The sequence below is a fragment of the Meriones unguiculatus genome, chromosome 8 (genome assembly GCF_030254825.1).
Source record: "Meriones unguiculatus strain TT.TT164.6M chromosome 8, Bangor_MerUng_6.1, whole genome shotgun sequence".
Classification (NCBI taxonomy): Eukaryota; Metazoa; Chordata; class Mammalia; order Rodentia; family Muridae; genus Meriones; species Meriones unguiculatus.
This window is the reverse complement of record NC_083356.1, coordinates 22,960,832-22,973,302: the sequence shown is the minus strand read 5'-3', so window position 1 is coordinate 22,973,302 and position 12,471 is coordinate 22,960,832.

Genomic DNA, 12,471 nt, shown 5'->3' with positions numbered 1-12,471 from the left:
TGCCTCCTGCAACCGCTCCCCACCTCCTAACAGCCCATCCTGCCACAAACTCATCCATAGAATAACCCAAAGGTTACATCCTCCTGATCCCAAAGCGAGGGGACCAGGCTTTCCACCCAGGATCTGTCTGCAGGGCACCTTACGTTCAGACCGTAGCAGGGTTTTATCAGTTCCTACCTGGGCATTTGGTGAGGACTGGCACACAGGAAGGTATCCAGGGCCGACGTGGAGGCTTTGGAGTAAAAGCTGCTTCTCCTGGATGGGGTGTGAATATGCCCCAAATGCTCATGTATTAGAAATCCAACCCCCAAGTTCATGTATTGTTTGTCTGTGGAGGCGGAAACCTCGGAGGCCGTCAGGGTGGGGGATGAGGCCATGATGGTGGCACCCCACCATGGCATGAGTAGCAGAGTGGAAGAGAGACGAGAGCCAGCACCCTGCTCTGTCCGGCCAGGCCTGCCTGCGAGCTGCCATGGTGTGGCAGGAAGACCTAGCCCACTGCCACTGTCGAGCTCTCGAGCTCCACAGCTGTGAATTCTCTGACATATTGAGTTACAGCCACAGAAAATGGCTGACGACTCTCCCGCAGCCCACATCCCTCCTACCCCAGAAGGTTCTTCTAAGACACAAAAAGGTAAGAAACATAACCACGGTGACAGGGAAATTGACAGAATATTTCTGGAAGCTTTTTAGGAACCCATAATGACAGGCTCTTCATTTTGCTTGCAAACCTTAGGCTTAGCTCCTCCTGCCAGATAAACAGAATCAGTTAAAAAAAATTTTTTTGAGGCACATATAAAGTCAAAATAAATAATTATCCCTAGGCAAAGTCAGAAACTGCAGACAATTTAGTTTTGAATGACCCAGTGTCATCATAGCTTTGTCTGTGGGGATGACACTGCCTGACCTGGCTGGTGAAGTCCAGGCTTCTTCCATCTCCCCCTCACCCCTTCGTCAGTCAGCAAAAACCTACTAAGCTGCCAGGCCAGGGGCTGAGGCAACCACTGTCTTTATCCTCTACTCAGAGTCTCTGGCCTGTGAGACATGGGAGGAGCACATAGAGGGTATGAGAGGAAAGGTGGGGTGGTGCTCCTCAGGTTCCATGGGGCCTTCTCCCCAGCATGTGACAGATTCAATTTCCCAGCCTCTCTTGTGGGGAGGTGGGACCTAGGACCCAGTATGGCCAGTGGGTTGGGAGATGGTTTGATCTACATCCAGGCCCTAAGCACCCCACCTTTAATCCACCTGTCTTTCTGTTTTTCTATCCACCCTCTTCTCAACTTCCTCTCTCCCCAAGCTTTGGTTGGGATTTCTGGTCAGTAAGGCAAATGAGGCATGAACTTCAACTTCACCTCAGACATAGCACGGTCCAAAGATCCTACGCACCATCTAGGTGCAGGGGAATGTGCAGTCTCTCCTCCCATCCATCCCTGGGGCCACAGGAACTTCCTGTCCAGCCTTGGTTTTCTTTTCGGCAGCCAGAATGGGCAGCCAGGACGATCTTTCCTCAACCCCAATCAGGTCATTTCACCACCTTCTTCCAGGAGTTTTCAGAGTACTCATCACTCAGCCCGAGCTTGGAAGCTTAGCCCGGAAGTCCACAAGAGTCACCCGGCCTTCCCGTCTCAAGGAAAACACCCCATCCCCCATCCCAGCTTCCCCTCGCTCGGAGAGTCTTACTGATCCTCAATCAGTCATCGCTTCATGTTGTGGCTTTGGGACTTTCATGTGCAGGGTCCAGGCGTGCTGTGTCACCACTGGGACTCCAGTGTTCACAGACTATCTAGGTGGGTTTTTTTGTTTGTTTGTTTTTGCCTCCATTGTGGATAGTTTTATGTCCTGACAGAAGCTAAACTCATCTGAGAGGAGGGCACCTCAGCTGAAAAATGCCTCCATGAGATCAGGTTGTGAGCAAGCCTGTGGGGCATCTTCTTAGTTGGTGACTGATAAAAAAAGGGCCCAGCTCATTGTGGGTGGTGCCATCCCTGGGCTGGTGGTCCCGGGTTCTATAAGAAAGCAGGCTGAGCAAGCTGTGGAAAGCTAGCCAATAAGCAGCACCCCTCCATGGCCTCTGCATCAGCTCCTGCCTCCAGGTTCCCTACACTGAGTTCCTGCCCTGACTTCCTTTTTGACGATGTGGAAATGTAAGGCAAATAAACCCTTTACTCTCCAACTTACTTTTGGTTTCGGTATTTCATCATAGCAATGGAAACCCTAACGAAGACAGGCTCTAATCTCATTCAGGCTTCTGGGAGCTGTCAGGGGTGGTGCTGCAGTCCCCAGGTCTCTGTACTAGCTCCTCCGTCCCCCCACAAGCTCCTGTCTTCTTGCGTCAGCTCCAGCCGCTCCATCTCATCATCACTGACCTGTTCTACCAGACCCCGAAAGCTGCAGACCCCTTTCCACCAGCAGCACCATCCCAATTCAGCTGCGTGCACCAACAGGAAGGAAGAAAACGGCAGCTTCAGAGGAGAGAGGACTTATTTCTCTCACAAATGTAAGAAGAGGTCCTGAGGTGGCAGTCCAGGCTGGCATGTGGCTTGGAGAGAGGTCAGAATCCGGAGCCAAACTGCCTTCCTCCTGGCATCCCACATCCTCAACAACCACTCTGCTGCCTCCTCACGGATCAAAAGAGCTGTTCGGGCACCGTCCATCACACCCTCATTCCTGCAGCTACGGGCAAAGGAAGAAGCAAAGGGCATATCTCTAGTTGTATATAGGTTTTTGGGTTGTTTGTTTGTTTGTTTGTTTTGTTTTGGTGTGTGCTCATGTGCAGTGTGTGTGTGTGTGTGTGTGTGTGTGTGTGTGTATGGGGGGGGTACACGGCACACGCATGTGTAGGGAGGCCAGAGAAAGATGTCAGGTGCCCCACTCTAACATCCTCTGATTTGTTCCCTTGAGACAGGGTCTCTCACTAAACCCAGAGCTCACCAGTGTACTGGACTGGCTAACAGGAGGGTCCCTGGAATCCTCCTGTCTTTGCCAGATCTGGGATCGAACCCGGGTCCTCAGGCTGCGGGCAAGCACACTACCCAGTCCGCCCTAACTACTTTAGCATTGCGTTGGCCATCGCTGCGTCACATGACAGCCCAGAAGCAACTGATGGAGTTCAGAGCTGTGACCAGCGGATGGGGACAATAGGCTCCGGCCACCATTACTGCCTGCCTCCACCACAATCCCAGCATCTACTGAACCACCCTCCCCGATGGCCTCACCCTCCCTGCTCAGCCTAGATGGCATTGCTCATCCAGGTGACACTGTGACCCAACTAGAGACCACTCCCTCACTGATGCTAAGGCCTGTCTTCTGTTATTCAGCCAGGGAGCTGGAGAAAAGGCACCAGCGCCCACTTGTGTCAGTCTCACTGGTGGCCCAGATTCCAGTCTTGTCATTGGCTGAGAGCTTAACAGGATACTGACTCCAAGACCAGCCCCTCCCAACTGATAAAGAGCATGGGGTAGAAAGGACCCTCAGAGGGATGAAATTTGGATAAGAACAAGGAACAGTCTTGTGGCTAGTTACTGGGGGAGGGGGAGAGGCTTGACCAATACCTGCTCTTCACTAGAAATACCCCACCTGTCAGTGCCAAAGCTAAAAGGTGCCATCTTCTACGGCTCCTTTCTCACCCTCACTTCCAGACCTCCCCACACACACTGTGTCCACATTGCCATACTCCTCACCTCCTCCCCGGGCCCCTGATCTGCAGATGTGCATTCTCCCATGATGCTCTGGGAGCCACCAGCTTCCCTGGCTATTCCAGCAGCACCGACAGCAGCCCACACAGTTCCACATCTCCCCCATCAGATCCTCTCTGCGACCCTTCCCGGCCGAAAGGGTTGCCAGCAGCTGGGGGTTCTCAGGACTAAGAGCAGGACAGAGCTGGTTACCTTATCCCCACCATGCTCTTCCCCAGACCAACTCAGATCCTGGGCCAAAGCCAGTCCAGATTTGGGATGTATGTTAAGACCAGTGTCCCAGGTCATGGCTTAGCTGTGCGGGCTATGGGAACCCACAGCAAACGGGCACTGTGCGATTCATCCAGACTGGCAGGGCCTGAAAATGACCTGACCTTCACAAGAGAGCTTCCAGGGGAGGGAGGAGGAAGGAAAAGAGAAGGACGCGTGGTTTGGAATTTCTAAAACCTCGGGCAACTTCAGGTACAGTTGCGTACACGTAGGCACGATGACATTTCCGTTGACCATGGACCACCAATGCCAGAGCGATGGCACAAGGTCCCGTGGCCTGCCGACCTTGAAGCCGCCTCGGCTTGTTTAAGTACCCTCTTACGGTGACAGCACAATGAAGAGGCTTCCTAACTCAAGACGAGTTTCTCAGAACAAAGGAATCCCTGCTTACACAGCCCCTGAGAGGGAGGCAAAACACAGATGGACGCTGGGAACAAGCATTTTGCTACCCAAGGTGGTTCTAGATGAAAAAAATCACAGCCTCGTGCTTAAAATGGCAGGCAATCTGACATCTGTTGACCTCTCCAGAGGTGGCCCAGAAACCACGCCTAACATGCTTAACATGCCTCCAACAGAGATCCACTTGGGAACTGTGTGAAGATTAACAGTGTGGTCATGACACCATGAGGCCAGAGGCAGTGACATAGGCATCCACGGGAGACTGGTATGGAGCAAAAAGGAAAGAACACGGGAAACTGGAAGGAAGAGGAAGTTACCCCTATTCCCTGACCTGGGACAATCCCAAGATATACGTTAGTGTGTGTGTGTGTGTGTGTGAGTGTGTGTGTGTGTGTGTGTGTGCGCAGATATGTGCTTGAACTATACATCCAGGGAGGGCGGCTAGGAGCCCTGTTTCACAGGAACTCAGCATCTCCTGAAAATAACCTAGAATTAAACACAGTTTAACGTGAGGTCCCCTCCTTTCGGCCTCCTATCAGCCACGATCTTCTAACCTTGTCGTATAACCTCATCATGCACACCTCGAGCCATGTGGCCCGTAGGAGCCCCTTCCACCCCTGGCCGCCCTCCTCGGAGCCCAGGGAACAAAGCACTTTGTCCATAGTTACGACGTGATCAGTGGCAAGGTGACCTAACGCAGGTCTCCTCACTACCTTGCCAGAATGTGCCTTTAGGGCCAGCCAGGGGAGCTGTGCAAAGCCTGTGACAGTGTGCAATGACCTCTCCCCTCTGCCCCGCCCCCATAGGAAACACGTAGGGCAAGAAAGACTCTCTGCTCTTTTCTCAAATGTTCTCTGTTTGCTGTCTTCTCGGACGGGTTTCGCCAAGATCTCTGATCTTTCTCAGAAGACAGGCTAGGTGTCACCTCGAGGAAAGGACGTGGGATGTTTGCAGAGCACCTGTGAGACGCCCTTTCTAGAAGCCCGGCTTCCCGGCTGCCTTGTTCTGAGTGCTTTTATTAAAGAACAGAAAGTTTAAACGTCCATTTGAGGAGGCTTTGTCTAACTGTCTCGATGGCCTACATGTCTGCTTGGGGGAAGCAGAAATGAGGGTTAGAGATCCACTCCACCTTGGAATGATACCCCTCCCCAACCCTGTGAGGTGTGGCTACGGGAACCAGAGAGACTCCAAAGAACAGGGGACATTTTGTGTCCTGAATGGCAAAGATAGTATGTGGCAGAAGCAAGGCTAGGCCTGACCCCGCAACATACACAGAGAGCAGGGTAATCCTCCACCGGATTACCTGCCTGTGATACAGTCACGGCTGTCTCAGCACTACTTCAAGAGTCTAAATGAGAGCAGACTGGGAGGAGAAAGGCAGAGTGTCTCCCCAGCTCTGGCCACATGTACAACTGGGCACCAGATGTCAATGGGGAATGGGGTATTAGATATTGACAGGGTACCAAGTATCAGTGAGTACCAGATATTATTGGCATCTAGATACCCAATGGGGTACCAGACATCAGTGGAGCATCCAGATCTCAACAGGGTACCAGATTTTAATGGGGTATCCAGATATGCTCCCCAAAATCACAGGGCTAAGCTGGGCCAGTTGTGGGGGGCAAGAGCTCTGGGTGGTACAAAGTCCCCAGAAGGCACTGGGCCACTGATGAAGATTCACAGAAAGTGTGGGGTGTGGGACCTCCTGCCTGGCTTGGGCATTGGCCACCTGAAGCTCTCAGGCAGTGTTTTCAAGCCGGGCCCACATAGCAACCAGACAAGAGGCTCTTGCCATTACTACAGGTGTGCAGGGACACACCAAGGGCTACTTTGGCTAAAACGTGACCCCAGCCTCTTGGCCTCCCAATATTAAGGACTCTTTGGGTACACAGCCAGAAAAAGTGGGGTTCTGTCACCGCTTGACAGTAGAGCTACGAGTCCAGGTGCCCTAGTTCCTGGATGGTGGCAATGTCAGGGGTTCCCTGAGGGGGGCGAAGACAGTTTCAGGACTGAGGGAATCCCAGTCAAGGTGTGAGATTCTTGCTCTGAGCACGTGCTGGGGCACGTGGGCACTGAGGAACAAAGCCTCAGGCTCGAGAGCCTTAGTGGGCTTAGACAGGGTCCCTAACCATGGATGGGGAAATGCTGGCTCAATACTGCCAGTCAACTCAGAATTCGCAAGCACAGCTGGAAGCGAAATTTATGTGTTTAACTGAAGGGGGGGGGATGTAGCTGAGGCAAGGTGTCAATCTTTAGCCTAGACTCATCTTGAACTTGGAGCAATCCTACTGTCTCAGCCACCCACGTGATGGGATCGCAGGTCCACTCACCACCCGAGCTTGAGGATCAGGGTTTAAAAGGTTCAAAATCCTCTCACCTAAGAGATTAGCTATTGATTCTAACTTAAATGCACAGCCAACCACTGTCAGCTAACTCGCCCACCACAGAGAGCACACCGCTGGGTACCACTGCTGTGTGTGTGTGGGGGGATGCATTCTGAGGGAAGGGCGAGATGGCATGGGGTCCTCTTTCTTCTCAGCTGCTGTCCCCCAGCATTGATCCGATGTCATCATACTTGCTGTTTACATGGTAGCTTTGTAGACATTTCCTGGGTTGGGGATATCTCCTGGGTTGGAGGGCATCTCATGGGTTGGAGGTGTCTCCTTGAGTCTTAGGCCCATGCTGGTTAGATTTCATTGTCAACTGGACACACCTTGGAAAAGTGAGCCTCAACTGCCCAGATCAAATTACCTGTGGCCACATCTGAGAGGAATTACCTCGATATGGGAAGGCCCAGCCCACTGTGGGCATCACCATCCCAACTGAGCTACATCTCTAGTTCTCCTTTTTTTTTTTTCTTTTTTTCTTTTTTCCTCGTTTGTTTGTTTTGTTTTGCAAGGCATGGGAAGAGGAGGGGAAACAAAATCCCATGTACCCCAGGCAGACCTTAAACTTGATTTGTAGCCTGATCTCTTGCCTCAGTCTACCCAGTACTAGGATTACAGGTGTGGGCTGCCACGCCCAGCATCGCCCCCTCCTCTTAATAAAGAGCAGTTATCACACCTTTTCACTCTCTTCAGCTGGGAGAGTCCACAGCCGGTGGGAGACACATCCATGGCCCGTTAGCCCCTGGCAAGAGACAAGCAGAAAGAGTGTTTCTTGGAGAAGAGGTCGTAAGACAGTCACTCCACCACGCCCAAGGACTCACAGTCTCTTTGTAGCCCTCCTTAAATGCTTTCTTCTTGCCTCCTCAGTTAGACTTATCCAAACCCAGTCCAGAAGCTGTGGCAAACTTAACTAGGCCCAGGTCAGTGCTTCAGGGCCACCAGGGGCTCTGCCTGCCTGGCCTTAGACAAGGGACAAGGGAGCTTCTAAAGGAGATTAGAGCTGATGGCTATCGGGACTGCAGCAGCAAGGAGAGGACAGACACGGTTTTCTCTTGTTGCCTGCCGCCTCAGTCAGGCCACCTGACCCCCAGCCAGCTCTGCCTCCTCCCATTCCTGGACATCTGATGTTTCTAGCACATAAAGCCAGTTGATACGCTGGTAAGTAATTAAAATGATTTCACCAGCCAGCCATTAGCACTGATTGCTTTCAGCCAACCCTAATCTAAGGGCTTAGTCACATTATTTAATCTTCTCAAGACCCCTTGTACTTAGTGAGAATTATCCTAATTCCTTGCTCTCACATGAGAGGAAACTGGGCACAGAAACACGAGCCCCATCTCACAACTCCAAAAATATTAAAGCTAAGATTCCAACGCAGTCGTGTCACAGAAGAGCTCAGGCTCTCTTTGTGTGCGCGTGTCTACGTGCAATTGTTTATTTATTCTGAGAGGGGACCATGCGAGTGTCACAGCATGCGTGAGGAGGTCAGAGGGCAACTCGAGAGAGTAAGTTCTCTCCTTCCATCATCTCTGAGATAAACTCAGGTTGTCCATCTTGGTGATACGGGCTCTTACCCACTGAGCCATCTTAACAGCCTGAGCCAGACACACACACACACACACACACACACACACACGCCCACACACATGCACCCACTCATCTCTGTCCTTCTGTCTGTGTCTGTGTGTCTCTCTGTCTATGTATATCTCTGTCTTTCTGTGTGTGTCTCTGTGTGTGTGTGTATCTCACTGTATAATCCTGGTTGGCCTGCTGCAACTCACTTTGTAGACCAGGCTGGCTCTGAAGTCACAGAGGTCCACCTGATCCTGGCCCCTGAGTGCTGGGATTTAAGGCGTGTGCCACCGGGCCAGTTTATCAAGTCAGACTCTTAGCCCCCGGGTGACGTTCGCCTCTCAAGCTTGTTTGTGGCTCTGACTGAGTGATGGAGCCAAGGCACAACGATTTAGTTTAAGAATCTAGGTTAGCCTTTGGTTCTAGAACCACGCAACACTTTCATGAAAACGCAATACGTGCTCCAGAAAGTTCAGTTCTACGCCTGGCTTCTGGAGTGACACTTGAACAGGCTTCTCCAAACACCAGCCTTGACTCCAGATCCCCGAGTGACCATGTGACTGGGCTCTTCTTATCACAGGCCTTGACTCCAGATCTCAAGGGGAAGTGAGGTGAAGGGAAGAGAGGCCCGGAGGCTGGTGAGGGCGGCTGCCGTAGGTTCTCCTCCAACGCTGTCTCTGTGAGCCTTTGAGCCTGAATCCCAGTGCCTTCAGGAGATCCCAGAAACCTCCTGACTCTCTTCTGCTGATGGCCAGCGCTGGGTTGGCTGCTGTGCTTTGCACCTGGAATTCCTGGCTGCTGTAGGTGCCACTGCCAAGCTGAGGAAGCACCCACTGGGCACAGATGGAAGGATGGCAGTGAGGATGAAGCCAGCCTCCTGAGATGGGGCTGCCAGAAGCATGCCCACCTCCAGCTTTCTCTCTCCCAGGGCCTTAGAGTCAGGTTGGCACCTTCATATCGGGTGCCCTGGTGCTCAAGGGTTCCTAAGCTACCAACTCCATTCTGCTTGGCTTCCCGGCAGGGCTGCTGATGGAAAAAGAAGGTGCAAGGCGCCGATGCTCAAGGCTAGTGTCTTCCCGGCAGACTGTCTGTGAGTCCCCTGCATACCCAGGAGGCTCGCCCTCCGGGTGCTTGCTGCTTTGGGCAGACGGCTAATAACGTACAGGCCACAAAACTCTCAGATGGAGCAGGGCCTGTGCGTGGTGGGTGGCTGGTTTCACTTTCAGAGTGAGAGGCCCCATAGTGTACGGAAGGACAAGGCCCTTTCCTTGCAGACTGTTTACTCAACCCTCCTTCTCAGGTTTGGGGGGGCACACTCCTCCCCCCGATAGCAAATTCTCTACTCTAAAAGATGCCCCAAGCCAGGGTGCTGAGGAGAGCTGGGGGCCATGAGGGCCAAAACTGTCTCACTGGCTGACTCCAAATCTCCATATATGCCATTTCCTTCCCCCTCTGCCCAGCAGTCAAATCACCAACCCATCCAAGCCTACACGGGCGTGCTGGATATGTGGATTCCTGCCAGGGTCCTCTCTGCCTCTTCCGGCCCACCACTGGCCCAGGTCAGAGCTGGTTCCCAGCAAGACCACCAACTCACTAGCCCCAGGTCCCTCAACCCACTAGGCCCATGTCAGTCTCACTAGGCCATGTCCCTCAGTTTACTATCCCCAGGTCTCTCATCTCACTAGGTCCAGGTTAAGCTCACTAGGGCCTCATCTCACTACGCCCCTGTGCTTTCCCAGGGACAGTCGCAGTTGTGAGGCTGCCGACCACAGGGACAGGTGGTGGCTGATTTGAGTCAAACTGAACAAACCAGAAGGATGTGGAGTCCACACCAGCTCTGGAGGACAGAGAGCCATACCTCAGAAGACAGGCTCTTGAGCAGCTAGCTAAAGAAGCCCTTGAGAGAGACACACACACACTGAAATCCATCCCCTGGCCTAGATCCCAGAGTCACACTGGCTAAATGGGAATCACGTGTCACCTCCTGGGTAGAGCAGGAGGACCTCCATGATCCGCTCTCCCACGAATCCCAAAATGTAGGCAAGATTCCCAAAGAGACATGGCCACTGGCGGAGGCCAGAGCCCCCATGAGCCATGAGTCATACCAGCAAGCAAAAACCCAAGGTGCTGCTCCTGCTTCCCTTCCCCAGCCCTTACAGGAGGCCAGCTCGGGCTGGCTAATCCTGGATCCTTTTCCAGGAAAGGTGCCCTCTGACTGGCTTTTTCCAGATACTGACAGGGACTCCGTGTGCTTTGCACCCCACTCCCTGAACCCCCACCACTTGGGAAAAAGCCCAAGCAGGATGGGGGCTCTGCAGAAGTTCATATCACATCCACTGATATGTGGAGCTTGACCCCAGTAACCCAAGAACTTGATCTCAGGGACCATCCAGAGCTCATGATTGAACGAACAACAGCAAAGCGTGTGTGCTAGGCTCCAGGCTATCTTGTTCATTGAGCTTGCTAAAGCCAGCTCATTTCACGGAAGATCCTGGAAAAATGACTCCCACTGAGCTCAGGCACCATGAAGCAGCATGAGCCAGGAGCCCCGGATCCTCAGACTCATGGTTTTTCTGCCAGTGAGCCTTGCAATAACCCTGGACCGTCAGCCATGTCACAGACAAGGCTGTGAAGGGAGATGTGACGCACGCGGACAGAGCTGACGTGCACTGAGCTCCTGCACGCTCTGGTATGGAGTGCTCTTTCTGCACGAGTCCCTGCAAACTCTGCTATGCTCTTTCTGCAGTCAGGGCTCAGAAACCAAGTCGGGCCTGGTCTATGCACGCAGGGGCCAGAGGAGGGGCCAGGGTCAACTGGCCTTGGACGCTCTCCTGGGGAGGATGTGGCCGAGGCTTCAGGCCTGTGGTTTCAGCCTGGCAGCCTGGCTGAAGCCACCTGCGCCTTCTTGCAGGAAGCAGGGGGTGGAATGTGTAAGGGGCAAGGCAGTGGGCGGGGGGCGCGAGAGGGGTGGAGAGGCTTTGGGGTTTGTGGTTGGCCTGTGAAGGCTCACCAAGCTAGCATGGTCACTCGAGGTGATGCTCTGTGGGCTCTCCCCACCAGGCCTTCTTCCTGGGTCTCCTTCTTCTGTCTTCTGCCCAATGCCTGTCCATTCTGGAGGCCTAGAGCATAGACTAACCCAGGGTCTCAGAACAGCCACCTCAAAGACACAAGAGACGGCAGTATGGCTGAACCAAGCAGAGAGCTGTGACAGATATAAGGGCAGAAGGCCCCAGGTAGATTGTTCTAGAAGCCACAGCCCCACCAGGTAACAGCAACTAATGCTTGCTTCCTCCACCTTTGACATTAATTCCTAACTGTGCTAAGTGTCCATGCCTAGAGTGTGTCAGAGTCTGAGAACTCAGGAGTTTAGTCTCAGCTGGGCCAGAATCCACTATTTAATGAGCTCCCAAGTGATCCACAGGGACAGAGAAATCCAGCCATTTAGCGCTGACAACAACCTTGCAGATAGGGCTTCCCTTGCTACTTCTTGGATGAGGAACCTGAGGTACAAAGAGACTAAATGGCCACCCTAATGCCCCACAGGTAGGAAATGTCAGAGCTGGGATTAGAACCAGGGCTTTCTGGCTTCAGAATACACGTTTTCTTCTGAGCCACGGTCCCTTTGGAATGAGAAAGCCAATGGCTATTTGAGGTACCACTGGTCATGTCGGGTCTGGCCAGGCTATGTAGCCCTGACCTTGCAACTCTTTCCGTGGCCATCCCACTGTTTCTCTGGCCCCTGCTTATCAAAGCAAAGGTCTGATTGGACAGATGATATGCATCCATGATTAGCTGAGTCACCAATAATGCATCACATTAAAGAAAGAAACCTGCTTTCTCTTGGGGTCCCCGAAGCAAGAGCAAATCCAGATTCTCATTATCTGCTTCATGCTTCCTGTGTTTCCATTTTGTCTGTCTGTTGTCTGAGTCTGAATCTCTGCCCTGAAGGCAGTCTCGTGAATCTGTTTGTTCCTGTGTCTGTCCCCGTATGTTGTCTGTGACATGTGGCTGTGTCTTCCATGTGTTCTGTCTGTGTGTCTGCGTGTCCCTCACGACGGGCTTCGCTCTGTGTTTATTGAGGGGAAGGAATGAGACACTTTAGAGAAATCCTTAAAACTTCCACAAGGGGGTAGGTCTCTGGCTCTACC